Source organism: Bos taurus, chromosome 10 (genome assembly GCF_002263795.3).
Source record: "Bos taurus isolate L1 Dominette 01449 registration number 42190680 breed Hereford chromosome 10, ARS-UCD2.0, whole genome shotgun sequence".
Lineage (NCBI taxonomy): Eukaryota > Metazoa > Chordata > Mammalia > Artiodactyla > Bovidae > Bos > Bos taurus.
In genome coordinates, this window is record NC_037337.1 from 21,209,670 (window position 1) to 21,232,998 (window position 23,329).

Here is a 23,329-nt window from a genome sequence, read left to right on the forward strand (position 1 = left end):
CTGGTTGTGAATTCTCTTGGTTTTCGTTCATCTGAAAATGTCTTCATTTCATCTTCATTCTTGAAGGATATTTTTCACTAAAAATAGAATTCTCAGTTGACCATCATCACCATTCAGCAGCTTTTTTTAAGTTCACTTATTGATTTTTTAGTTCTAGAATTTCCATTTGGTTAATTTGTTTATTAGACCTGTTGCATGTGTGTGTGTGTTAGTCGCTCAGTCATGTCCAACTCTTTTCGACCCTATGGTAGCCCGCCAGATTCCTCTGTCCGTGGAATTCTCCAGGCAAGAATACTGGAGCGGGTTGCCATTCCCTTCTCTAGGGGATCTTCCTGACCCAGGGATAGAACCTTCATCTCATGTCTCCTGCAGTGGCAGGCAGGTTCTTTATCACTAGCTACCCGGGAAGCCCATACATTCATCTATTGGTGGACAAATGTTTCCAACTTTTCTTTATTACAAAAAATATTGTCATGAACATGTTTTTTCATACATATGTGTGAAGATTTGTTTAGCACGTGCAGCTCTAAATGGAACTGAAGGGTCACAAGACATTCTACACCCAGTTATGCACCCCTTCCTGGACTCGATCAGTCTCACTGTGTCCAGGCTTAGGCCTTTGCTCATGGGGAATGCTTCTTCTCACCTCATCCCACACCAGACTGCGTGGGTACCCATCAGCTGCATGGAGGGTATCTGCCAGCACATGAGGGCTACAGAATGGTGGCTTCTCTAGCGGTTGGTGGATAGCTGCTGCTGCTAAGTCGCTTCAGTCGTGTCCGACTATGTGCAACCCCATAGACAGCAGCCCACCAGGCTCCTCTGTCCATGGGATTCTCCAGGCAAGAACACTGGAGTGGGTTGCCATTTCCTCCTCCAATGCATGAAAGTGAAAAGTCAAAGTGAAGTCGATCAGTCATGTCCGACTCTTATCGACCCCATGAACTGCAGCCTACCAGGCTCCTCCGTCCATGGGATTTTCCAGGCAAGAGTACTGGAGTGGGGTGCCATTGCCTTCTCCATGGTGGATAGCAAGCTTAGGCATTAGCATTATACCTCGTCCACCCTATCTGATGAATAGGGTGCAACTTATCCTGCACCAGGGTCCTCAGCTCTGCCTGTGCTCAATTCTGTAGCCACAAGATTCTCCAGGTTGAACCTCACTTCCAGCTCCTCATTTCTGCCTTCTGATGCTCTGCTTGTGCCAAGAAACCATTTGGGTTTTGGCCAAACATGACACTGGCCTCGCTCACCACTTTTGGACCCAGATAAAGGACTGTCCTGCTCCTCCACTGCCCTGAGGAATCAAGAGACAGATTGCTAGATGTTCATGTGGGGAAATTAATGCCCTGTGGAGCAATCTTTAACCAATGAGAGAAATAGAAATAGATTGTGAGCCACATGTGACTTATAAGATTGTGATCTAAACTTATTTCATTCCAAAAGGTGAGTCAGTTTTCCAAGCCATTTTCTGAACAGTTTATCCTTTCCTTGGTGAGTTTTGATGCCTTCTCTACTCTTCACCCATGTGTGCATGGATCTATGTATGGGTTCTCAATTCTATCCCACTGATTTATTTATCTTCTCCTGTGATGATACTACAGTATTTTATTTCATTTTGTAGTATCATTGATTCAAAATGTTTCAGGTATACAATAAAGTAATTCAGTCACACACACACACACATATTCTTCTGATTATTTTTCATTATAGGTTATTGTGTGTGTGTCCTCAGCCACTCAGTCATGTCTGGTTCTTTGCGACCTCATGGACTGTGGCCTGCCAGGCTTCTCTGTCCTTGGGATTTCCCAGGCAAGAATACTGGAGTGGGTAGCCATTTCCCACTCCAGGAGATCTTCCCGACCCAGGGATGGAACCCACTTCTCCTATACCTCCTTCATTGGCAGGCAGATTCTTTACCATTGTGCCACCTGGGAAACCCACATAGGTTATTACAAGATATTGAATATAGTTCCCTGTCCTATACAGTGGGTCCTCATTATTTATTTTATATATAGTAATGTATCTCTGTTAATCTCAATTTCCTAATTTATCTTCCCTGCCTTCCCCAGATACTACACTGTTTTAAACTCTAGAGTCTTCATTATGTCTTGTCTAATGGACCTTCCTCACATACACACATGCCTGTGTTCTCTTTTAAAACTGTCTAAATTATTAGTGCACCTTTACTCTCCCTCTGGCCTTCCAGAACAGTTTAGTCAAGTTCCCTGAAAATGCTGCCAGGAGTTCATTTGAGATTCCATTGAATTCATAGATTAATTTGAGGAATAACTGACATCCTTATAATTTAAAGTTTCTCATCCAGAAACATAACATCTGTTTATATTCACCTTTTGTTCTATGTCTTTCAATCAAGTTTAAATTTGTCCTATAAACATTTTTGTGCATGTTTTGTTAAATTTATTTCTAAATATTTTTTATGTATTGATGGATACTGTCTACTTGATTTCAGTTTCCTAAAAATATTTTAGTATCTCTGCTTATGTTTTTAGACTTGCCTTTATGGTGATTGCAGCCATGAAATTAAAAGACGCTTACTCCTTGGAAGGAAAGTCATGAACAACCTAGACAGCATATTAAAAAGCAGAGACATTACTTTGCCAACAAAGGTCCATCTAGTCAAGGTTATGGTTTTTCCAGTGGTCATGCATGGATGTGACAGTTGGAGTATAAAGAAAGCTGAACGCCCAAGAATTGCTGGTTTTGAACTGTGGTGTTGGAGAAGACTCTTGAGAGTCCCTTGGACTGCAAGGAGATCCAACCAGTCCATCCTAAAGGAGATCAGTCCTGGGTGTTCATTGGAAGGACTGATGTTGAAGCTGAAACTCCAATACTTTGGCCACCTGATGCGAAGAGCTGACTCATTGGGAAAGATCCTGATGCTGGGAAAGATTGAGGGCAGGAGGAGAAGGGGACGACAGAGGATGAGATGGTAGGATGGCATCACCGACTCGATGGACATGGGTTTGAGTAGACTCTGGGAGTTGGTGATGGACAGGGAGGCCTGGTGTGCTGCAGTTCATGGGGTCGCAAAGAGTCGGACACGACTGAGTGAGTGAACTGAATTTACCTCTTTATGGGCTTCCCTTGAGGCTCAACTTGTAAAGAATCCACCTGCAATGCAGGAGACCTAAGTTTGATCCCTGGGTTGGGAAGGTCCCCTAGAGAAGGAAAAGGCTAGCCACTCCAGTATTCTGGCCTAGACAATTCCATGGAATATAAAATCCATGGGGTCACAAATAGTCGGACACAACTGAGCGACTTTCATTTTACCTCCTTATAATTCTATTTTTATTTTGTATATGTAGCAGAGTGTTAAAACTGAAATTTTGATCAAGACACCTAGATGATCTAGATTGAGAAATTCTAAAGCCAGGTGATCATATGCAAATATTCAAAGAAAATGCAAACGTGTTCTATGACTTTTAAGTCTCTCACCCATTTTAAGGACACAAAAGAGGAATCAGAGTACAGAGAAAGACATACTGCACTTCTGAGGAGATTTGTGAAGAGATTTCTTTGCTATTAATACCCACCCCCACCTTAAACCTTGGGAAGAGGAAGGAGATACTTTACCTCAATTTTCCTTAAACAATTACTGTTTGCCCCGAAACCCTAGATTTCCAAAATTCCCATCCAACCCCCCATTTAAAGGGCTTTGTTTTCAATTTGCAGATAGGTTGTGCAGTGGACATCACAGCATCGCAGCTTAACTCCCAAAGCTCCTGTGGGGTCCATTAGCAACGCCGATGTTACATGATGGTCCTTTTTAGCGTGAGTCACAGTCTCCTCACTACCCCATCAAAATAGTCATGTGCCTAGAATATCAGGTTCTTCTTGTGAGGGGCTGAAAAGCGAGTCACTGACTTGATTTACATCCAAATGTGCTTCTGCTCAGATCATTTCAACACTGATTCACTGTACTCAACCAGATAGGCTAGAAATTAGAATGTTTATGATCCTGTTCAGGCAGGAATTAAAAAATGTAGAGTGTTTGTCTTCCTTGCAGTTTTTGACAAACAAGTTCTCTCAAGTAGTTAGATTAGGAATTTGTGATGACTTAATCACTGGGGGAGGGGAGAAGGGCTATTGCCTAAAGGGAATGCTTTAGGGAGACCTCTGAGAAACAAGAGACTACAGACAAAGAGTTCTTTCTTTGCTTCTAACAGCCTTTCCCCTGGGGGCTCCCCATCAGGCTGAGAAGCTTGGGACAAGTTTCAGGTTTCAGCCTGTTGGAGGCAGGATTCGTGGACACTTATTCTGGAAATGCATTAGTGCCTGTAGCCAAAGAATCAGCACTAATGGAATGATTCTCGCCTTCACCAAGATTCTGGATGAGTGAAAGAAGATGTCAGAAAGAAAAAGAAGGAAAAAACCAGACAAGCTTAGCTAATGAATCAAAAGATTTCAATAAAGAACACTTCACTTAAAGTGCAGTCATTTGACTCTTGTTTGTTTAGAAAATGATGGCTCACCCAAGAATCCATTAGAAACAATCAGATTGGTCTGTATTCCTTTGTGTTTTGTTGAGTGTGGACAGGATAGGGAAACTGAGGCACCATTGGGTGGGAGGAGGCATAGAAAGATGAGTGAAAGCACAAACTCCCAGAAGTAATGCACACCTCTTAGGAAAGATAAATGTCTGGCTTGAAGGTGCGTAGTTTCTCACTTTGATTCATAGGTTGCCACATTTTCAGATACATTTTTGTGTCACATAACTAAAGGAACACAGAAAGATTCATGGAAGCTTAAGGAAAAAGCAAGAAAAGGTGTCTTTCTTGTTTCAGTACTAGGTTTTTGCTGTAAAGAATTTTTGTTCCTGTGAACTCTGAAGAAAACCAGTTAGAAGCTAATTGTATCAGAAATTCATCATTGAGAGTCATGAGCCCGAATGTCAGAGGGACTTTGCTCCTTGGGACAAGAGAGACAGAAAAAAAGAAGACAAAACCAGGACATTCGCTTATTGATAAAGTACCTTTTAAAAATTTATGCACATTTCTTCAAAGTTATTCATTGCACACCATGTTAAACCTGTCCGGTAACAGTTATCAGAGTGTTAACACCACCATCTGGTCCAGTTCTTGGGTTTCATTCCAATGAGCCAGTCTCCTGTCATCCAGAAACTGCAGCCTCTTTCAGGGCACAATTCTGTGCATCCAGAGGTCAGATTTATTCCAGGAGCTAATAACAGTAGGTGAAAAACCAAGAACTGCATGTGTTATGACTTTCCAGAGAAACAGAACCTCTATCTCTAATCTACTTATCTATCTACCTACCTATTGAGAGAAGGAGAGGAGAGATTTTAAGGAATTGGCTCAAGTGATTGTGGCATTGTGCAGGTTGGTAAGTTTTAAATCTGTGCTGAAGATCCAGGGAAGAACTGTGTTACAGCTCAAGTTCCAAGTTCCAAGTCTGGAGGCAGAATTCCCTCCTCCTTGGGGTCCCTCAGGCTATTTTCTCTTAAGACCTTCAACTGATGGATGTGACCCATCCACACTATGAAGGATAATCTGTTTGACTCAAAGTCTGATTTAAATATTAATTTTGTGTAAAGAATACCTTCCCAGAAACATCCAGACTGGCGTTTGACCAAATATCTGAGTACTATGGCCCAGCCAAGTTGACACACAAAGTTAGTTGTCACAGTTTATTGGTTGTATTACTTAACCTCTTTTGATTGCAAAAGGACACTCTCACCCAATCTGGAACTTATCAGAGTCTCTCGGGCAGCGGTTCTCAACTGGAGGAGCAGGTCAAGAATGCCTGTGGAGCTTTATGAAAATGGGGATGCTCAGGCCCCTCCCTAGACTTCCTGAATCCCAGCCACGCCTTATTTCTTGAGGACACAAGTCCTGCTAGAGGAAGGCTACATCTGGACAGAAGCAGCATCTGGCTTCCCGTGTAGCTCAGTAGGTAAAGAATCTGCCTGCGATACAGGAGACCCTGGTTCAATCCTTGGGTTGGGAAGATCCCCCGGAAAAGGGAATGGCAACCCACTCCAGTATTCTTGCCTGGAGAATCCCATGGACAGAGAAGCCTGGTGGGTTATAGTCCACGGGGCTGCAAAGAGTCAGACACGACTTAGTGACTAAACCACCACCATAGGAGTCTAGGAGTCTAGCATCTGATTTGGGAACTGAGAGAGGTACATTTGTACCTTTAATCAGGAACATTTAGTGCAAATGTTAAACTGTAGGGATGAGGAAGGGGAGGAAAGGAAGTGGGTGAGGGGTGCTATCAAGCATTAATAATTCCAAAGAAAGAAATACCTTGATAAGAAGAAAATCAACATAAGAATTGAAGATGATGGTAGAAATGTAATAAATTATGCACAGGAGCCATTTCTGGGTGGGTCTTTTACTATGTATGCCCAGATTCCTTCTTTTTTGGCAACTCTCAACTGGAGGAGCAGGTCAAGAATGCTGATGGAGTTTTATGAAAATGGGGATGCTCAGGCCCATCCAGACAATACAAAATAGCTAAACATGTATGATGTGAACGTTGCAGACTGCAGATATTATAGGGTGTGGATGGTTTACAGGACCAAGGGTGACCATACATCAATGAATCAGTAAAAGGTTACATGATTTTTGCAGACTTATGTAACTTTCAGAGGGCTTCCTTGGTGGCTCAGATGGTAAAGAATCTGCCAGCAATGCAGGAGACCCAGGTTGGATCCCTGAGTGGGGAAGATCCCCTGGAGAAGGGAATGGCAACCCACTTCAGTATGCTTGCCTGGAGAAATCCATGGACAGAAGAACCTGGCGGGCTACAGTCCATGGGGTTGGCGTGAGCTGGACACAACTGAGCGACTAACACATACAACACATAACTCTGAGAAGTTGGACAGCCTTAGCTCCCAAAATCATTCCAGCTACATGATGAATAAATAGGAGCTGATCAACTTTTATAAATGCCTAGATCTCTTTTTATGCCACAGAGGCCAAGAATACCATCTCAAATTCACAGTACAAAGGTAACACTTCAAAAACACTTCACTGTAATCAATAGAGGGTGAGGAGAGAGAAAGGACCAGAGAGTTCATTGAAAGAGATACAAAGGTGCTGGAATTGCGAGGTCTCAAGATTGTGTGTAGATTGTCATTCACACCCCTAAGAAATGGTGTTGGGCTTTCATAAACCTGCCGCCTACAGTTTTTGATTAAGGACTTCCTTTGGGAGAGGGTAAGGCGGGATATAAACTCAGATCCTCTAGCTCTCAATGAGGATGGAGCGCAGTCCTTAAAAGAATGTCATAGGTGCTGACCATTGGAAATGAAAGCACAGTTAGCCCAAGGGCACACACAGAAAGCTTGAAAAGAAAACCAAGGGAAAGATGCTTTATTGAGCAAGACACCAATACTGTCCTTTATAGTCCACCCCTTTTGTCCTCCTATCCGCTCAAGTTTTCTTTTAAGCTCACTCTATCCCAACACATATTTCAAGGTAGCAGTTAGTCACCATTCATGTGGAACACTTGGAAGAGGAGAGTTAATTGGGCAATCTGTGTACTCATAACTGCAGTTAGTCCTGCATAAGATATTCATGCCATAAGATGCCATAAGATATTCACCTACAACACTCTATATTCCCTTCATTCTTGGCTAGCATTTCGGCAGGCCTAGGTGGGTTGTCACACCTTTGTCAGGCATGGTTAATACTAATTGCCCATTTGCAGTTAAGTCTGGGCACAGGAGCACCAAGAGATGCCTCAATGGTTCCCTGAGTTCCAGACATACTTCTCTTTGCCCCTATAAAGTAGCAGTAAACTATATCCTCAAGATGGGCAGGATCAATTGTTCTTCTAAGTGTCCCAACTTCTTTCTTTGCCTGCTGACCTGTGTACATGAGGAGAACACAGTGATTAGGGAGCAGCCAGTTTTTGGTGGAAACAATACCTCTAGACTTGCAGAAATTAAAGTCATAGGGATAAGAAGTAAAAATTACCCAAGGGAGTTGCTGGGAGTGATGGTAAACTAGACTCCTCCCACTTTCTTCTTAGATGTATGTGTTCTATCTGTTAGGATCCAACGTCATCAGTTTAATGACCATTGATTTAAAATGTACATTGCATCCTCAAAGACAGCTCATTATCTCCATGCTGGCTCCTTAGCATGCCTTCAAAAAACACTTACCATGCTTTCTTAGATGAGCAGCTTCTGGGTGACATCACATATGGTAGATCCCATAGATCCTGTGGTCATGTGCCTCTTGTCACACCCTCTTTGACATAAAGTGGGTTTTTTGGCCTGGGATAACGTTATGTGGAACATGAGTTCTTGATTAACGGGGTTGGTGCAGGCATGGTGAGCAGGAAAGACATACCTCTTACCCAGAACACGTGTCAGTCACCACCACAATGCATTTTTTCCTTTTTTAAAAAAATTGAAATATAATTGATTTACAATATTGTGTTCATTTCTGCTGCACAGCAAAGTGATTCAGTTATATATATATTCTTATTTTCAGGATGAATTTTTGAGTGAAATGGTCCAATGTCATCAGTTTCCTTACCATCTGAATCGCAAGTTGGTTTTCTCAACAGAAGAAATAGAAGCTAGAAGACAATGAACAGATATCTTCAAAGAGCTGAAAGAAAATAATTCCCAGCCTGGCAAAAATATATGGCAGGAACAAAGGACTATAAAACAAGTCTCAAAAAGATAGAAATCGTATCAAGCGTATTTTTTTCTTCAGTTTAGTTATACTAGAACTCAACGAACAACCTAGAAACTAGAAATCCATATATGCTTGGAACTTAAGGCATACATTTCCACATAACTTGTGTTAAAGAATAAATCATAATGGTCATTTGAAAATATTTGGAATTGCATGGTAATAAAATAGTCCATATCAAAATTTGTGTAATGAAGCTTCTTAAAGGGAAATTTATTAGTTTTAAATGAATTATTCAAAAAGAACAGCTGAAAAATAAATGAACTAAGCATCCATTTTTAGAAATTATAAGAACAGCAAAATAAATTCAAAGGAAGTAGATGAAAGAAAAGAATAAATCAAAGGAATTAATGAGATAAAAAACAAGCATAATGAGAGGAACAAAAAAGCCAAAATCTGGTTCTCTGAAAAGGCTAATAATACTGATACATGACTGACAGAGGAGAGAGGATGCAAATAACCAACACTAGAAATGTAAAGAAACATCTCTATTGATGCTGCAAATAATAGAAAGATAATAGAAAAATACTATAAGTAATTTTGTGCCAATAGCATTAAAAATTTAGATGAAATGAAAAAAATCCTATAAAAAGTACAATTCACCAAAATTTATGTCAGAAGAAACAGAAAACTATGGATAACTCCATAACAATAAAAAAATTGAATCCCACAAAGAAAACTCCAGGCCCTTGAATTTTGCCAGACATTTACAGAAGAAATAATGCCAATCTTACACAGATTCTTCCAGAACATAGAGAACACTTTCCAATCCACTTCATAAGGCCAGCATAAACTTTCATTTCAAAATCTGACAGAAATATTACAAGAGTAGATTTCAGGCTAATCTCTCATGAACATAGATGTAAAAATCCTAAGTGAAATATCAGGAGACCAAATCCAGCAAGATATTAAAACTAATATGTTACAAGTAAATTAGATTTAACATTAAGAAATCATCGGTATAATTCACAATAAAGCATCATAAAGGACAAACACTCTATTATCTCAATACATGCAGGAAAAGGACAAAACCTTTATCTCAATATATACAGATGAAGTATACCTTGTAATCAAACACATAACATTTCTGCAGCAAAATACATGAGTATTCTTCTTGAGGAGGATAGACTATAATAGACTTCCATCTGTTCGTGTCAAGTTTTGCTGCCAAGTGGAAAAAACAACACTGTTTTTGGATTTCAGAGTAATAGATAAGGGATTATAGGCTTATATCAAAATAATAAAGAAAGATAGCAGATTGGGGATTCATAGAAATACACACTTAAGAAAAATAAAAGCATAATGCCAAGTTCTTGATTTACAACAAAAAATAAGGTTCTGTGATCAGCTTAGTATCTTGCTAGAGATAAAGCTCTAAGAGAGGTTACTTATAATCAAGGTTGTTTGGTAATCCTGGACTCAGATCTTAAGGGCTATGGTTGTTAAAGGTGATAACCAGATACAGCTTCTGTGATAATGACAGCACTGGGCCCACACTTCCTGAGGGCACCTTCTCCCGGAGATAAACTGCCAGCACACACTCCATTCTGATTCAGGAAACATGCTGATCTCAATATTAGCTCAAGTGAGAGACCAGGAGTATAAATAAAGCAACAGAAAGGATCCATCTTATTTTTGACATTTTAAAATGTTAATCTGGTCCTGTCTCTTGTCTACTAAAGGCAGAGTCATGTGCAGCAGCAGGGGTACCACATAAATCATTCTTAATTCAAAACTACTGCATTAATTGCAGTTTGGGGCACCTCGTTTTAAGACGATAAGCAACATTGACTTTCAGGTCTACATAGCTTGGCACTTTCCTTAAATTTTCCCGCTCTGAAGACTCTGAGTGGCTTCCCTGATGGTCTAGTGGTTAAGAATCTTCCTCGCAATGCAGGGGATGCAGGTTCAATCCCTGGTTAGGGAAATAAGGTTACTAAGCCCCTGCTGCAACCCCTCACCTAAGACCTGATGCAGCCAAATTAATTAATTAATTTAAAAAAAGAATTTGAGTTCCTCTCCATCCCCCATTATTTTTTCTCTTTTACTTTGCTTTATTTGCTTTGAGGCCTTATTGATTGCAACATTTAAAGCAAAATCAGTTACTTTTCTGGTGGTATTTGGAAGTTACTATACATTCTTTTCAATAAAAATAACTAATTAGTATTTTATCTAATTACAGCCTTTCATATTCTATGGTGCTTCTTTGAGTCCCCTTGGCATAAGGCTGTGGGCTGAGTTTAGACAGTACAAAGAGTCTGCTACATCCTGCAAAAATCAAAACCAGATATAATGTGTCTCTTTTAAGTCACACCTTTCAACTCAGTCTTTAGGGGAAGATGCTACCTGCAAACCCCCTCTCCCCCACGCCCCTCACCTCCGACTAATTGCTAATGAGAGGCGGGAAATCTAGAGCTCAGCCTGAGGGCTTGTTCCTGTGAACACTACCCAAAGGTTCTTGGTTGGAATGTGTCCGTTTATCTTTCCCTGTAGTTGAAAATGTTGAAGAAGCTGTGTCTCAGAATTTCTTTTGATACTTACTTTTCCAGAGACTCTGCTGATGTGATTTTCAATGTATGACATTTTTGGGGGACAATTCTGGTTTTTTCCTTCTCTTAAAAAAAAAAAAGAATTCTATTCCTTTTGTTCTTCAGTTATTCTTTTTGTAAACTTCTGCAAATTGAGAGTTGATCTTTTTGTTCGATTTCTATGTTGGCAACGTCTTCCAAAATATTTTCATGTTTTTATTAATTCCTGTTTAAAAATTCTGAAATGGTTTAACAAATGCTGAAATATGATAGAATTGTAATAGATAAGCAAGAGACTTTACTTGAAAGATTATTTGTAGCATTTGGCTGGCAAAGCAGCAATCAGATGGGATTGGGGACTGAACTATCCTATCCTCTTTCCATGAGACTCCAGGCTTACAGTCCTGTCTCCTTTGGTGAAGACAGCCTTTGATGAAGACAGGTGGGCAGCTACAGCCCAGTGCAGGCTGCAGGGCAGCTCACACAAGTGTGGAGCTATCAGAAATCGTTCATGCATCTTGCCAAGTACATCATAGAGACTGATTTTAAAGAATTGACTCACAGGATCATGAAGCTTGGCAAAACCAAAATCTGATCTGATAGGCTATCAGGCTCCAAGGAAGAGCTGCAGTTTATGTGCAAAGGCCATTTGTTGGTAGAATTCCTTCTTGCTTAAGGGAGGTCTTTGCTATCAAGCTTTTTGGACTGGCCAAGTCCCACCCATATTATGGAGGGTAATCTGCTTTACTCAAAGCTCACCAATTTAACTGTAATCTAATCCAAAAAACACCTTTGTAGAAACATCCAGAATAATACTTGACCAGATATCTGGGAACTGTGGCCCAGCCAAGCTGACTCATAAAACTAACCATCACAAGCCTTCCCTTTTTCAACTTGGCATCCATACACATCTCCTTAATCTTTAAATATATGAAGACAGTGACAAAGTCATATTTCCACCTAACATGATGCAACTATTCTGCATCAACTGAAAATGCACAAATCCTTTACCCGAAAGAGGATACAAAGTCCTTGGGTTGTGTTTACTCTTCTCCTTGATAGCTTGTAACTTAAAAGCCATCATGTAAAGTTCAGTTCAGTTCAGTTCAGTCACTCAGTCGTGTCAGACTCTTTGCGATCCCATGAATCGCAGCATGCCAGGCCTCCCTGTCCATCACCAACTCCTGGAGTTCACTCAGACTCACGTCCATCGAGTCAGTGATGCCATCCAGCCATCTCATCCTCTGTCGTCCCCTTCTCCTCCTGCCCCCAATCCCTCCCAGCATCAGAGTCTTTTCCAATGAGTCAACTCTTCTCATGAGGTGGCCCAAGTACTGGAGTTTCAGCTTTAGCATCATTCCTTCCAAAGAAATCCCAGGGCTGATCTCCTTCAGAATGGACTGGTTGGATCTCCTTGCATTAAATAACATGATACAAAGTCACCTCTCCTCTTCTGTTTACCTCCCTTGGCCCATAGGAAGAAAATGAAATAAAGTTATTTGTCTCAGGACTTCCCTGGTGGTCCAGTGGCTAAGATGTCGAGCTCCTAATGCAGGGGACCCTGGTTCAATCCCTGGTCAGGGAACTACATCCCACATGCAGCACCTAGGAGTTTGATGCCACAGTGAGGATCCTAGGTGTTGCAACTAAGACCTGGTGCAACCAATTAAATATTTTTAAAAACCCTGTTACAGCTCAATAATAAAAAGACAAATATACCAACTTTAAAAAAATCATTTGTCTCTTTTCCCATCAACACTCATGAAGCACGTCTTATAAAAGCATACTTTTTCCTTCTTCCATTCCTGGCACAGCTTTGGGTTTGGGGGACAGCAAAGAAGAAAGGAAGTAGTAGGGGGAAAAAGTATGGAAGAGAAGTAAGAAAGTGGTGGAGTGTATTAGAAACCATTTGACTCTTCAAAATCAGTGAGAGTAAAGTTGATGCCTGAGTATTCATTGGAAGGTCTGTTGCTGAAGTTGAAGCTCCAGTACTTTGGCCACCTGATGTGAACAGCTGACTCATTGAGAAAAACCCTGATGCTGGGAAAAATTGAAGGTAAAAGGAGAAGGGAGTGGCAGAGGATGAGATGGTTAGATAGCATCACTGAGTCACTGGACATGAATTTGAGCCAACTCCGGGAGAAAGTGGAGGACAGAGGAGCCTGGTGTGCTGCAGTCCATGGGGACATAAAGAGTTGGACATGACCTAGCGACTGAACAACCATAACAGCAAAATTGATGTCATCAAAAGAACAGGCACTTTCTCCCTCCCTCATCCTTCACCCCTGCTTCATGGCACTAACTCATTGCTTTCTTCAGCCCAAATGTATGTAGGGATGAGTTCTCTTCTCACCATCAAGAGTATTCACCTTGTGGGTACAGCCAGGTGCCCAGTGATTTCCTCTGGCATCACCCTCCTGTGAGGGAAGAAAGGGGTGGGAGGGGAGATAGCGTCTTTTCTTGTCCTGTGACTCTTAGAGCATTCCCCTGCTTGCCTTCTTCGTCCAGCTGTGACTCGGGAAAGGCTGGCGCCAGCTGTGGAGTGAGGCAAAGTCAGGCAGGGAGAATGTTTTTGTCTTTCTCTTTCAGGAAACATCCCTTGGGGTTTTCTCTTTTTTCTCTCCACAGCTGTTTGCTGATTCATGAACGCATCAACAAGGATCTGAGTTTTCTATGGCAACCATACAGCGTTCTGTCCTCTCAAGATCATGGATGAGAGCTGGGATTCTGCTTCATGGAGGTGGATATATTATCTCTTCCCAGGAAGAGACATGGGGTTATGTGACGAGAGAGTTTGTGCTGTAGATTCAGTGCTGTGTCCCCCTGACACCCAAATTCATGTGTTGAAGCCCAACTTTCCAAGGTAATGGTATTAATAGGTGAGGCTTTGGGCAAGTAATTACAATTAGATGAGGTCATGAGGATGGGGCCCTAATGAATGAATTAGTATCTTAAAAGAGTGACCAGAGACCTTACTTTTCTCTGCCCTTCTGCTATGTGAAGACACAGCAAGACAGCTATCCATGAACCAGGAACCAGGCCTTTACCAGATATTGAATATTCTGGAGCCTTGATCTTGAAACTCCTACCTCCAGAACTTGGGAAATAAATTCCTGTTGTTCATAAGCCACCCATTCTATTGCATTCTGTTATAGCAGCCCCCCAGTACTAAAACCGCTTGCAGGTTCCCTTAGGGTAGAGCCTAGGACTTGTTCATTATATACCTGGGAACTATTTTTGTTCATTGTATACCCAGGAACTGTTCATATACCCAGGAACTAGCTCTGGCACAGAACAAGTGCTCAATGAATTAGTTAGAGAATAAGCCCCAAGACCCATTAGAAGAAGTTTCCTGTGAAGGAGCCTAGAAGGGTGGGATCTGAGAGATGTAGGAACTGAGACTTTCCTTCAAGGAGGATTAGAGCTGAGCTACATTTTCTGTGTCCTGACAAGTCTGACATACAGAAATTTAGAGGTATGTCTATACTAGGGGTCTCCAGATGTCTATAATGCTATCTATAAAAGTTATTTTGAGCATTTATAAATTTTAAAATTGTGTGCCTATAGTACTATACTAATATATTTTGTGTATAAACAATTTTAAACAAAAACATAAATTTTTAAAAGATGCAATAAAAGTAAATATTAAAAAAAGTTACAGTTTTCCCTTCATTCTGATGAATGATTTTTAAGTCTCCCCTGTATTTAGTTAGCTCTTCCTATCCTAAAAGAAAATTTGTAGAGCTGCGGGTGAGGTGGGGGAGAGACCAGCATGAAATATACTGGAGGGCTTTGAGTGGTTCTAGAAAGTCCAACCCATACCCCAAGTAATCAAGAGAATCTCTGGCTCACCTCTACCTCTAAAATGCACTTTTGTGATGACTGTAAGAAAACATTTCAGCTAATTACATGTTTATTCTAAGTCCCTAAGGATATAGGGGTCTTAGAAAGGGGCATGCTTATTTTCTCTCATGTATCATCATCCTGTTCATCATATAATGTGGGGATAGTCAGAAAGCTTTTTCTGGCAAGATGCCCTGGTTAACTTTCGCTGCATAACACGCTGTCTGAAAGCTTCCCACCCTCTCCTTCCCCAACCGTGTCCACAAGGCTTTTCTCTATGTCTGTCTCCATTGCTGTCCTGCAGATAAGTTTATTGGTACCATCCTTCTAGACTCCCTGTACATGCGTTAACACACAATATTTGTTTTTCTCTTTCTGATTTATTTCACTCTGTATAATGGACTGTAGTTCATCTGCCTCATTAGAACTGACTCAAATGTGTTCTTTTTACGGCTGAGTAATATTCCACTGTGTATATGGACCACAGCTTCTTTATCCATTCATCTGTTGATGGACATCTAGGTTGCCTCTGTGTCCTAGCTATTGTAAATAGTGCTGCAATGAACATTGGGTACATGGATCTCTTTCAATTATGCTTTTCTCAGGATATATGCCCAGTAGTGGGATTGTTGGGTCATATGATTGTTTTATTCTTAGTCTTTTAAGGAGTCTCCATACTGTTCTCCATAGTGACTGCATCAATTTACATTCCCACCAACAGTGCAAGAAAGTTCCCTTTCTCCACACCATTTCCAGCATTTATTGTTTGTAGATTTTTTGATGCTGTCCATTCTGACCGGTGTGAGGTGATACCTCATTGCAGTTTTGATTAGCATTTCTCTAATAATGAGTGATGTTGAGCATCTTTTCCTGTGTTTATTAGCCTCTGTAGGTCTTCTTTACTTTAAAGCTCAACATTCAGAAAACCAAGATCATGGCATCTGGTCCCATCACTTCATGGCAAATAGATGGGGAAGCAATGCAAACAGTGACAGACTTTATTTTGGGGGGCTCCAAAAATCACTGCAGATGGTGACTGAAGCCATGAAATTAAAAGGCACTTGCTCCTTGTAAGAAAAGCTATGACCAACCTAGACAGCATATTAAAAAGCAGAGTCATTACTTTGCCAACGAAGGTCCATCTAGTCAAAGCTATGGTTTTTCCAGTAGTCATGTATGGATGTGAGAGATGGACTATAAAGAAAGCTGAGCTCCAAAGAATTGATGCTTTTGAACTGTGGTTGGACAAGACTCTTGAGAGTCCCTTGGACTACAAGGAGATCCAACCAGTCCATCAGCAATCAGTCCTGAATATTCATTGGGAGGACTGATGCTGAAGCTGAAACTCCAATACTTTGGCCACCTGATGTGAAGAACTGACTCATTGGAAAAGACCCTGATGCTGGGAAAGATTGAAGGCAGGAGGAGAAGAGGATGACAGAGGATGAGATGGTTGGTTGGCATCACTGACTCGATGGACATGAGTTTGAGTAGGCTCCGGGAGTTGGTGATGGACCGGGAAGCCTGGCATGATGCAGTCCATGGGGTCGCAAAGAGTCAAACACGACTGAGTGACTTAATTAAACTGATGTCTTCTTTGAAGAAATGTCTGTTTAGGTCTTCTGCCCACTTTTTGATTGGGTTGTTTTTCTGGTATTGAGCTGCAGAAGCTGCTAGTATATTTTGGAGATACACTTTTGTCAGTCGTTTCATTTGCTATTATTTTCTCCCATTCTGAAGATTGTCATTTCAACTTGCTTATATTTCTTTTGGGCTTCCCTGATGGCTCAGCTGGTCAAGAATCCACCTGCAGTGTAGGAGACCTGAGTTCAGTCTCTGGGTTGGGAAGATCCCCTGGAGAAGGGAATGGTTACCCACTCCAGTATTCTGGCCTGGAGAATTCCATGGACTGTATAGTCCATGGGGTTAGTCCCTTTGCTGTGCAAAAGCTTTTAAGTTTAATTAGGTCCCACTTGTTTTTGTTTTTATTTCCATTACTCTAGAAGGTGGGTCATAGAGCATCTTGCTGTGATTTATGTCAAAGAGTGTTCTGCCTAGGTTTTCTTCTAAGAGCTTTATAGTTTCTGGCCTTACATTTAGGTCACACCTTGTTTTATTGTGCTTCGCAGATACTGTGTGTCTTTTTTTTTTTTTTTTTAACAAATTGAAGTCTTCTGGCAACCCTGCAACAAACAAGTTTATTGGTACAATATTTGCTTACTCTGTGTCCATGTGGCAATTTGATAATTCTCACAATATTTCAAACTTTTTCATTGTTATTATATTTGTTATAGGATCTGTGATCAGTGATCTTTGATTACAGCTTGCTGAAGGCTCAGATGATGGTTAGAATTTTCTAGCAATAAAGTACTTTTAATTAAGGTATGTAGGTTGTTGTTGTGTTTTTTTTTTTTTTACATAATGCAGTTGCACACATGGATTTCCCAGGTGGCACTAGTGGTAAAGAACCCGCCTGCCAATGCAGGAGACATAAGAGAAGTGGGTTTGATCTCTGGGTTGGGAAGATCCCCTGGAGGACAGTGTGGTAACCCACTCCAGTATTCTTGCCTGGAGAATCCTATGGACTAGGGAGCCTACAGGGGACTGGTAGCTACAGTCCATGTAGCTCGTAGGCTACAGTCCATGGAGTTGCAAAGCGTCAGACATGGCTGAAGTGTCTTAGCATGCACATACGAATTGCACACATAATGGACTATAGTACAGTGTGAATGTAATTTTACATGCACTGGGAAACCAAAACATTTGTGTACTCTTGTGATACCTGCTTTACTGCAGTGGCCTGGAACTGAACACTATCTCTGAGGTATGCCTCTAATCGCATTGTCTGCCTAGGATGGAGTCAGGTACAAATCTTCAGTTTGAAACTGTTCTTCCTAGAATGACAAATGCTTTAATTTGGGGATGTCCCTAGACTTTTCTCATAGATTTTCTTGCTGTTCATATATATTTTTTTCTAATTTATAGTTTTTCCTCTTATGTCTCCAGTTACCTTTTAATATACCAAAGTTCAAATATTTAAGAATTCAAATTTCGCTTTTATAGATTCTGTCTTTGCATAGTTTTAAGACGATTTACCATCCTGTGATTTGATAAATATTTACTTATGTTTTAGTTTTTAATTTAAATAGTTTTATGGTTTTTATTTCCATTTTTTGTAAAGTTGTTTTTAGGTTCATATAATTTAGAATTGTTATATCTACTGCATAAATGGATCCCTTTTTCATTGTGAAATGATTCTTTTCTCTCCTAAAGTACTCTTTACTTTGAAGTACACTTTGATATTAATGGGCTTCCCTGGTGGCTCAGACGGTAAAGCGTCTGCCTGCAACGAGGGAGACCCGGGTTCAATCCCTGGGTCAGGAAGATTCCCCTGGAGAAAGAAATGGCAACCCACTCCAGTACTCTTGCATGGACTATTCCATGGACTGAGGAGCCTGGTAGGCTACAGTCCATGGGATCGCAAAGAGTTGGACACGACTGAGCGACTTCACTTTCTTTTCTTTTTTTCTTGTCTTTCATAAGAAACGGGCTTCCCTCTTAGTTCAGTTGGTAAAGAATCTGCCTGCAATGCGGGAGACCTGGGTTTGGTCCCTGGGTTGGGAAGATCCCCTGGAGAAGGGAAAGGGTACCCACTCCAGTATTCTGGCATGGAGAATTTCATGGATTGTATAGGCCATGGGCTTGCAAGGAGTCGGACACTACTGAGTGACTTTCACTTTCACAAGTAACATATAATTGGGTCTTGCTTTTTTAATGCATCTGAACATGTCTATTTCTTAAATGGACTGGTTAATTACTGTACATTTAATATAATTATAGCAATGACTGGTTTGAAGTCTATCATCTTACTATTTGATTTTTCTTCGTCCTTTCTGTTCTTGCCTTCTTTTGGGTTGGCTAAGCATTTTAAAAACTATTACCTCTTCAATTAGCTTTCAAGAAAAATAAATTGTATTATGCTTTTTGTGGTTGCTATCACAGTTATAATCTACACTAATTTATTATAGTCTAACTTGACTTAATATTTCACCACTTTATATGTAACATAAAAATCTTTCAGCTGTATAATTTTATTTAACTCATCCTCCCATCCTTCGTGTAATTGTCATTGTGTATTTTACTTGTACATAAATTATAAATCCCATGTTACATTGTAAGGTTTTTTTTTTCTTTTTTGCTATGAACAGTCAACTATTTTATAAAAAATTGAAGAAAAGTAAGGAAAAATGTCTTTATATTCATGTTTATATCCACAATTTTAGCAGCGGCCAAGAGGAGCAATCCCACATGCAATGAGCGGTGACTGCGCAGGCACAGAAGGGCTGAGAGGAGCTACTCCACGTTCAAGGTCAGGAGGGGCGACCTCATCCAAGGTAAGGAGCAGTGGCTTCGCTTTGCTGGAGCAGTGTGAAGAGATACCCCACGTCCAAGGTAAGAGAAACCCAAATAAGACAGTAGGTGTTGCGAGAGGGCATCAGAGGGCAGATACACTGAAACCATAATCACAGAAAACTAGTCAATCTAATCACACGGACCACAGCCTTGTCTAACTCAATGAAACTAAGCCATGCTGTGTGGGGCCACCTAGGACGGGCGGGTCATGGCGGAGAGGTCTGACAGAATGTGGTCCACTGGAGAAGGGAATGGCAAACCACTTCAGTATTCTTGCCTTGAGAACCCCATGAACAGTATGAAAAGGCAAAATGGTAGGATACTGAAAGAGGAACTCCCCAGGTCGGTAGGTGCCCAATATGCTACTGGAGATCAGTGGAGAAATAACTCCAGAAAGAACGAAGGGATGGAGCCAAAGCAAGAACAACACCCAGTTGTAAACGTGACTGGTGATAGAAGCAAGGTCCGATGCTGTAAAGAGCAATATTGCATAGGAACCTGGAATGTCAGGTCCATGAATCAAGGCAAATTGGAAGTGGTCAAACAGGAGATGGCAAGAGTGAACGTCGACATTCTAGGAATCAGCGAACTAAAATGGACTGGAATGGGTGAATTTAACTCAGATGACCATTATATCTACTACTGTGGGCAGGAATCCCTTAGAAGAAATGGAGTAGCCATCATGGTCAACAAGAGTCCGAAATGCAGTACTTGGATGCAATCTCAAAAACAACAGAATGATCTCTGTTCATTTTCAAGGCAAACCGTTCAATATCACGGTAATCCAAGTCTATGCCCCAACCAGTAACACTGAAGAAGCTGAAGTGGAACGGTGCTATGAAGACCTACAAGACCTTTTAGAACTAACACCCCTACCCCCCAAAAAAAGATGTCCTACAATTTCCAGTGATCAGATTTTTTTTTCCTGTAGTTCTAGGTTTTCACCTGGTATCATTTGCCTTCCACCTGAATTTTCCTTAGCATCTCTTACAGTACAAGCTTTCTAGTGATGAATTCTTTCAGCTTTTCACTATCTGAATGTTTTCATTCTTCCTTTAATTTTGAAGGATGTTTTTACTTAATGGAATTACAGGTTGATAGTTTTGTTATTGTTTTTCTCTCTGCATTCTGAAAAGTGTTTGTTCGATCGTTTTCTAGCCCCCCATTATTTTTGATGAGAGGTCAGCTCTAATTCTTATCATTGTTTCTTGTGCGTAACGTGTCTTTTTTTCCCCTCTGGCTGCTTTTCAATTTTTCTCTTGATCTTTACTTTTCAGAAGTTTGATTATAATGTGCTTAGATGTGGTTTTCTTTGTAATTATACTACTTGAGGCTTACTAGGCTTTTTGGATCTGTGGTCTGTGATGTTTTTAATCAAATTTGGGAATAATTTTGTGCACTTCTTCAAATGTATTTCCTGCCCCATTCTCTCTTCTCCTTCTGGAACCCCAGTTACAATTAAGTTACAATTACTTAAGATTGTTCCCCAGGTCTTTGAGAGTCTGGTGAGTTTTTTTCAATATTTTTTTCTCTGTGTACTTCAGTTTGGATGATTTCTATTGGTCTATCTTTAAGGTTATCAATCCATTCCTCTGGGTTGTTCTATCTGCTATTAATCTCATCCAATAGATTTTTTAAATTTATGTATTGTGTTTTTCAGTTCTAAGAGTTTAATTTGTTTTTTTTTTTTTCTTCAGTATTCTCAGTTTTCACCCATTATATCCCCCTTTCCCTTAAATCCTTTGATAAATTTTACAACTATTCAAAAATTCTTGCTTGCTAATTGAAACATTTAAATGGTCTGTGGGTCTATTTCTAATTACCATTTTGTTGTTGTTGTTTAGAACTATAGATCACATAATCCAGCTTCTTCACATATCTGCTGACTTTTGGCTGTACATTATTCTACATTTTGGATGATCCATTGTAAGAGATTATGGATTGTCTTCACTTTCTTTTGAAGAGCCCTGGATTTGTCCTGCTGCTGCTGCTGCTAACCGCTTCAGTCGTGTCCGACTCTGTGTGACCCCATAGACGGCAGCCCACCAGGCTCCTCCGTCCCTGGGATTCTCCAGGCAAGAACACTGGAGTGGGTTGCCATTTCCTTCTCCAGGGGATGAAAGTGAAAGGTGAAAGTGAAGTCACTCAGTTGTGTCGGACTCTTTGCGACTCAACAGTTAAATCATTGGAAGATTACCCTGATCTTATGGAGGTTTGGTTTTAAGCTGTATTAGAACGGGGCTATTTTAGTTTTTCATCCTTTATCCTGAAGTCCTTAGTCCTTGAACATTATCCTTATTCTTAAGACACAGAAGTCAATGGAGAACGCCTCTCCAGAGCACCAGACAGCTACTGAAATCTCTACAACTAAACCCAGCTGTTGCTTTCTACTGAATTTTTTAGAATTTTGTTCTGTTCAGGCACAGTCAAGGATTTGAGGGAAATTTTTTTATTATTTATTTATAGAGTCACTTTTATGAAACCATAGTTTAAGTAATGAGGAAAGTTTTTATGCTATGATCCTGAATATTATTTTATTTTCCTCTGAAATGGCAGACTTATTTCAGCTTGTGTCTTTGTTGTTATTGTTCAGTCTCTCAGTTGTGTCTGACTTCTTTGTGACCCGTGGGCTGCAGCACACCAGGCTCCCCTGTCCTTCACCATCTCCTGGAGCTTGCTCAAACTCATGTTCACTAAGTCAGTGATGCCATCCAACCATCTCATCCTCTGTTGCCCCTTCTCCTCCTGCCTTCAATCTTTCCCAGCATCAGAGTCTTTTCCAATGAGTCTGCTGTTCACATCAGGCGGCCAAAGTATTGGAGCTTCAGCTTCAGTCCGTCCAATGAATATAGGGTTGATCTGTATTATGCAAATACTGCAAATTGTTTTCAATGAGCTTTTGAGCATCATAGAGAATTTAAGATAGTTGTTACATCCATACTGCAGAACAATTACAACCAACTTCATTTGCCCTGGTATCAGTATCCAGGGCTTCACTGGTGGCTCAGACGGTAAAGAATCTGCCTGCAATGCAAGAGACTCAGGTTTGATGCCTGGGTTGGGAAGATCCCCTGGAGAAAGGAAATGGCAACCCACTCCAGTATTCTTGCCTAGAGAATCCTGTGGACAGAGGAGCCTGGTGGGCTGCTGTCTATGGGGTCGCACAGAGTCGGACACGACTGAAGTGATTTAGCAGCAACAGCAGCAGTTCACAGTGTGGAAGAAAAATACAAGATCCTATCTAACAAAACAGAACCAAGCAAATGATAAAAACACATAAAATCAGAAATGTGAATTTTTCCTTTAAAAAAAGAAGCCAGTTTTTCTCAGTGAAATGCTTGCTGGCCAGATTGCTTAGGTTAGAAACATTTACACATTTTTTTTCTTGTACCCTATTTTCTCTAAGCTGCTATATTCATAGTGAAAATAAAAACTCCAGGGATCCACAACACTGGCTAGTTTTTTGGTGTTTTTTTTTTTTTCTTCTAGCATTTACTATAAAGATAGCTATGCTTCAATTAGTTTTAAGATTTGTGAAGAATGTTTATATAATAACATATGTTCTAAAACAATGGCTACTGTGAAAAATAATAAATATTCAAAATTGTACGAGTTGATGTAAATGATTCTGCAATAAAGCTTACCAAGCTTTTTCTATAGATGTATTATCTAAAAAGTTATAAAGAGCCCAGTGCAGAATCTTGCTGTTTCAGATGAATAATTTCACTCTTCCTACTGTAGCAGAGCTGTGTTGTTCTTTTTATTTTCAAAGATAGTGATATATGGTAGTTTTTCCTTCTGAAATCTAGGTATAAGTCTAGGTTGTTGGTGAATTACACCCTCACAATG

General features: G+C 40.5%; 2 long non-coding RNA genes across 2 annotated transcripts in view; both read left to right on the plus strand.

Annotated features, from left to right (window-relative positions):
- LOC132346286 (uncharacterized) overlaps positions 1–8,877 on the plus strand; it is a 99,527-nt gene extending 90,650 nt beyond the window's left edge. The window contains exon 2 of the long non-coding RNA XR_009496075.1: positions 8,490–8,877. This is a non-coding gene — a long non-coding RNA (uncharacterized lncRNA). The remainder of the gene's footprint in view (positions 1–8,489) is intronic.
- LOC132346287 (uncharacterized) overlaps positions 1–23,084 on the plus strand; it is a 146,362-nt gene extending 123,278 nt beyond the window's left edge. Inside the window, exons 2-3 of the long non-coding RNA XR_009496076.1 lie at positions 13,853–13,964; positions 19,351–23,084. This is a non-coding gene — a long non-coding RNA (uncharacterized lncRNA). The remainder of the gene's footprint in view (positions 1–13,852; positions 13,965–19,350) is intronic.
- Positions 23,085–23,329: the final 245 nt, after the last annotated feature.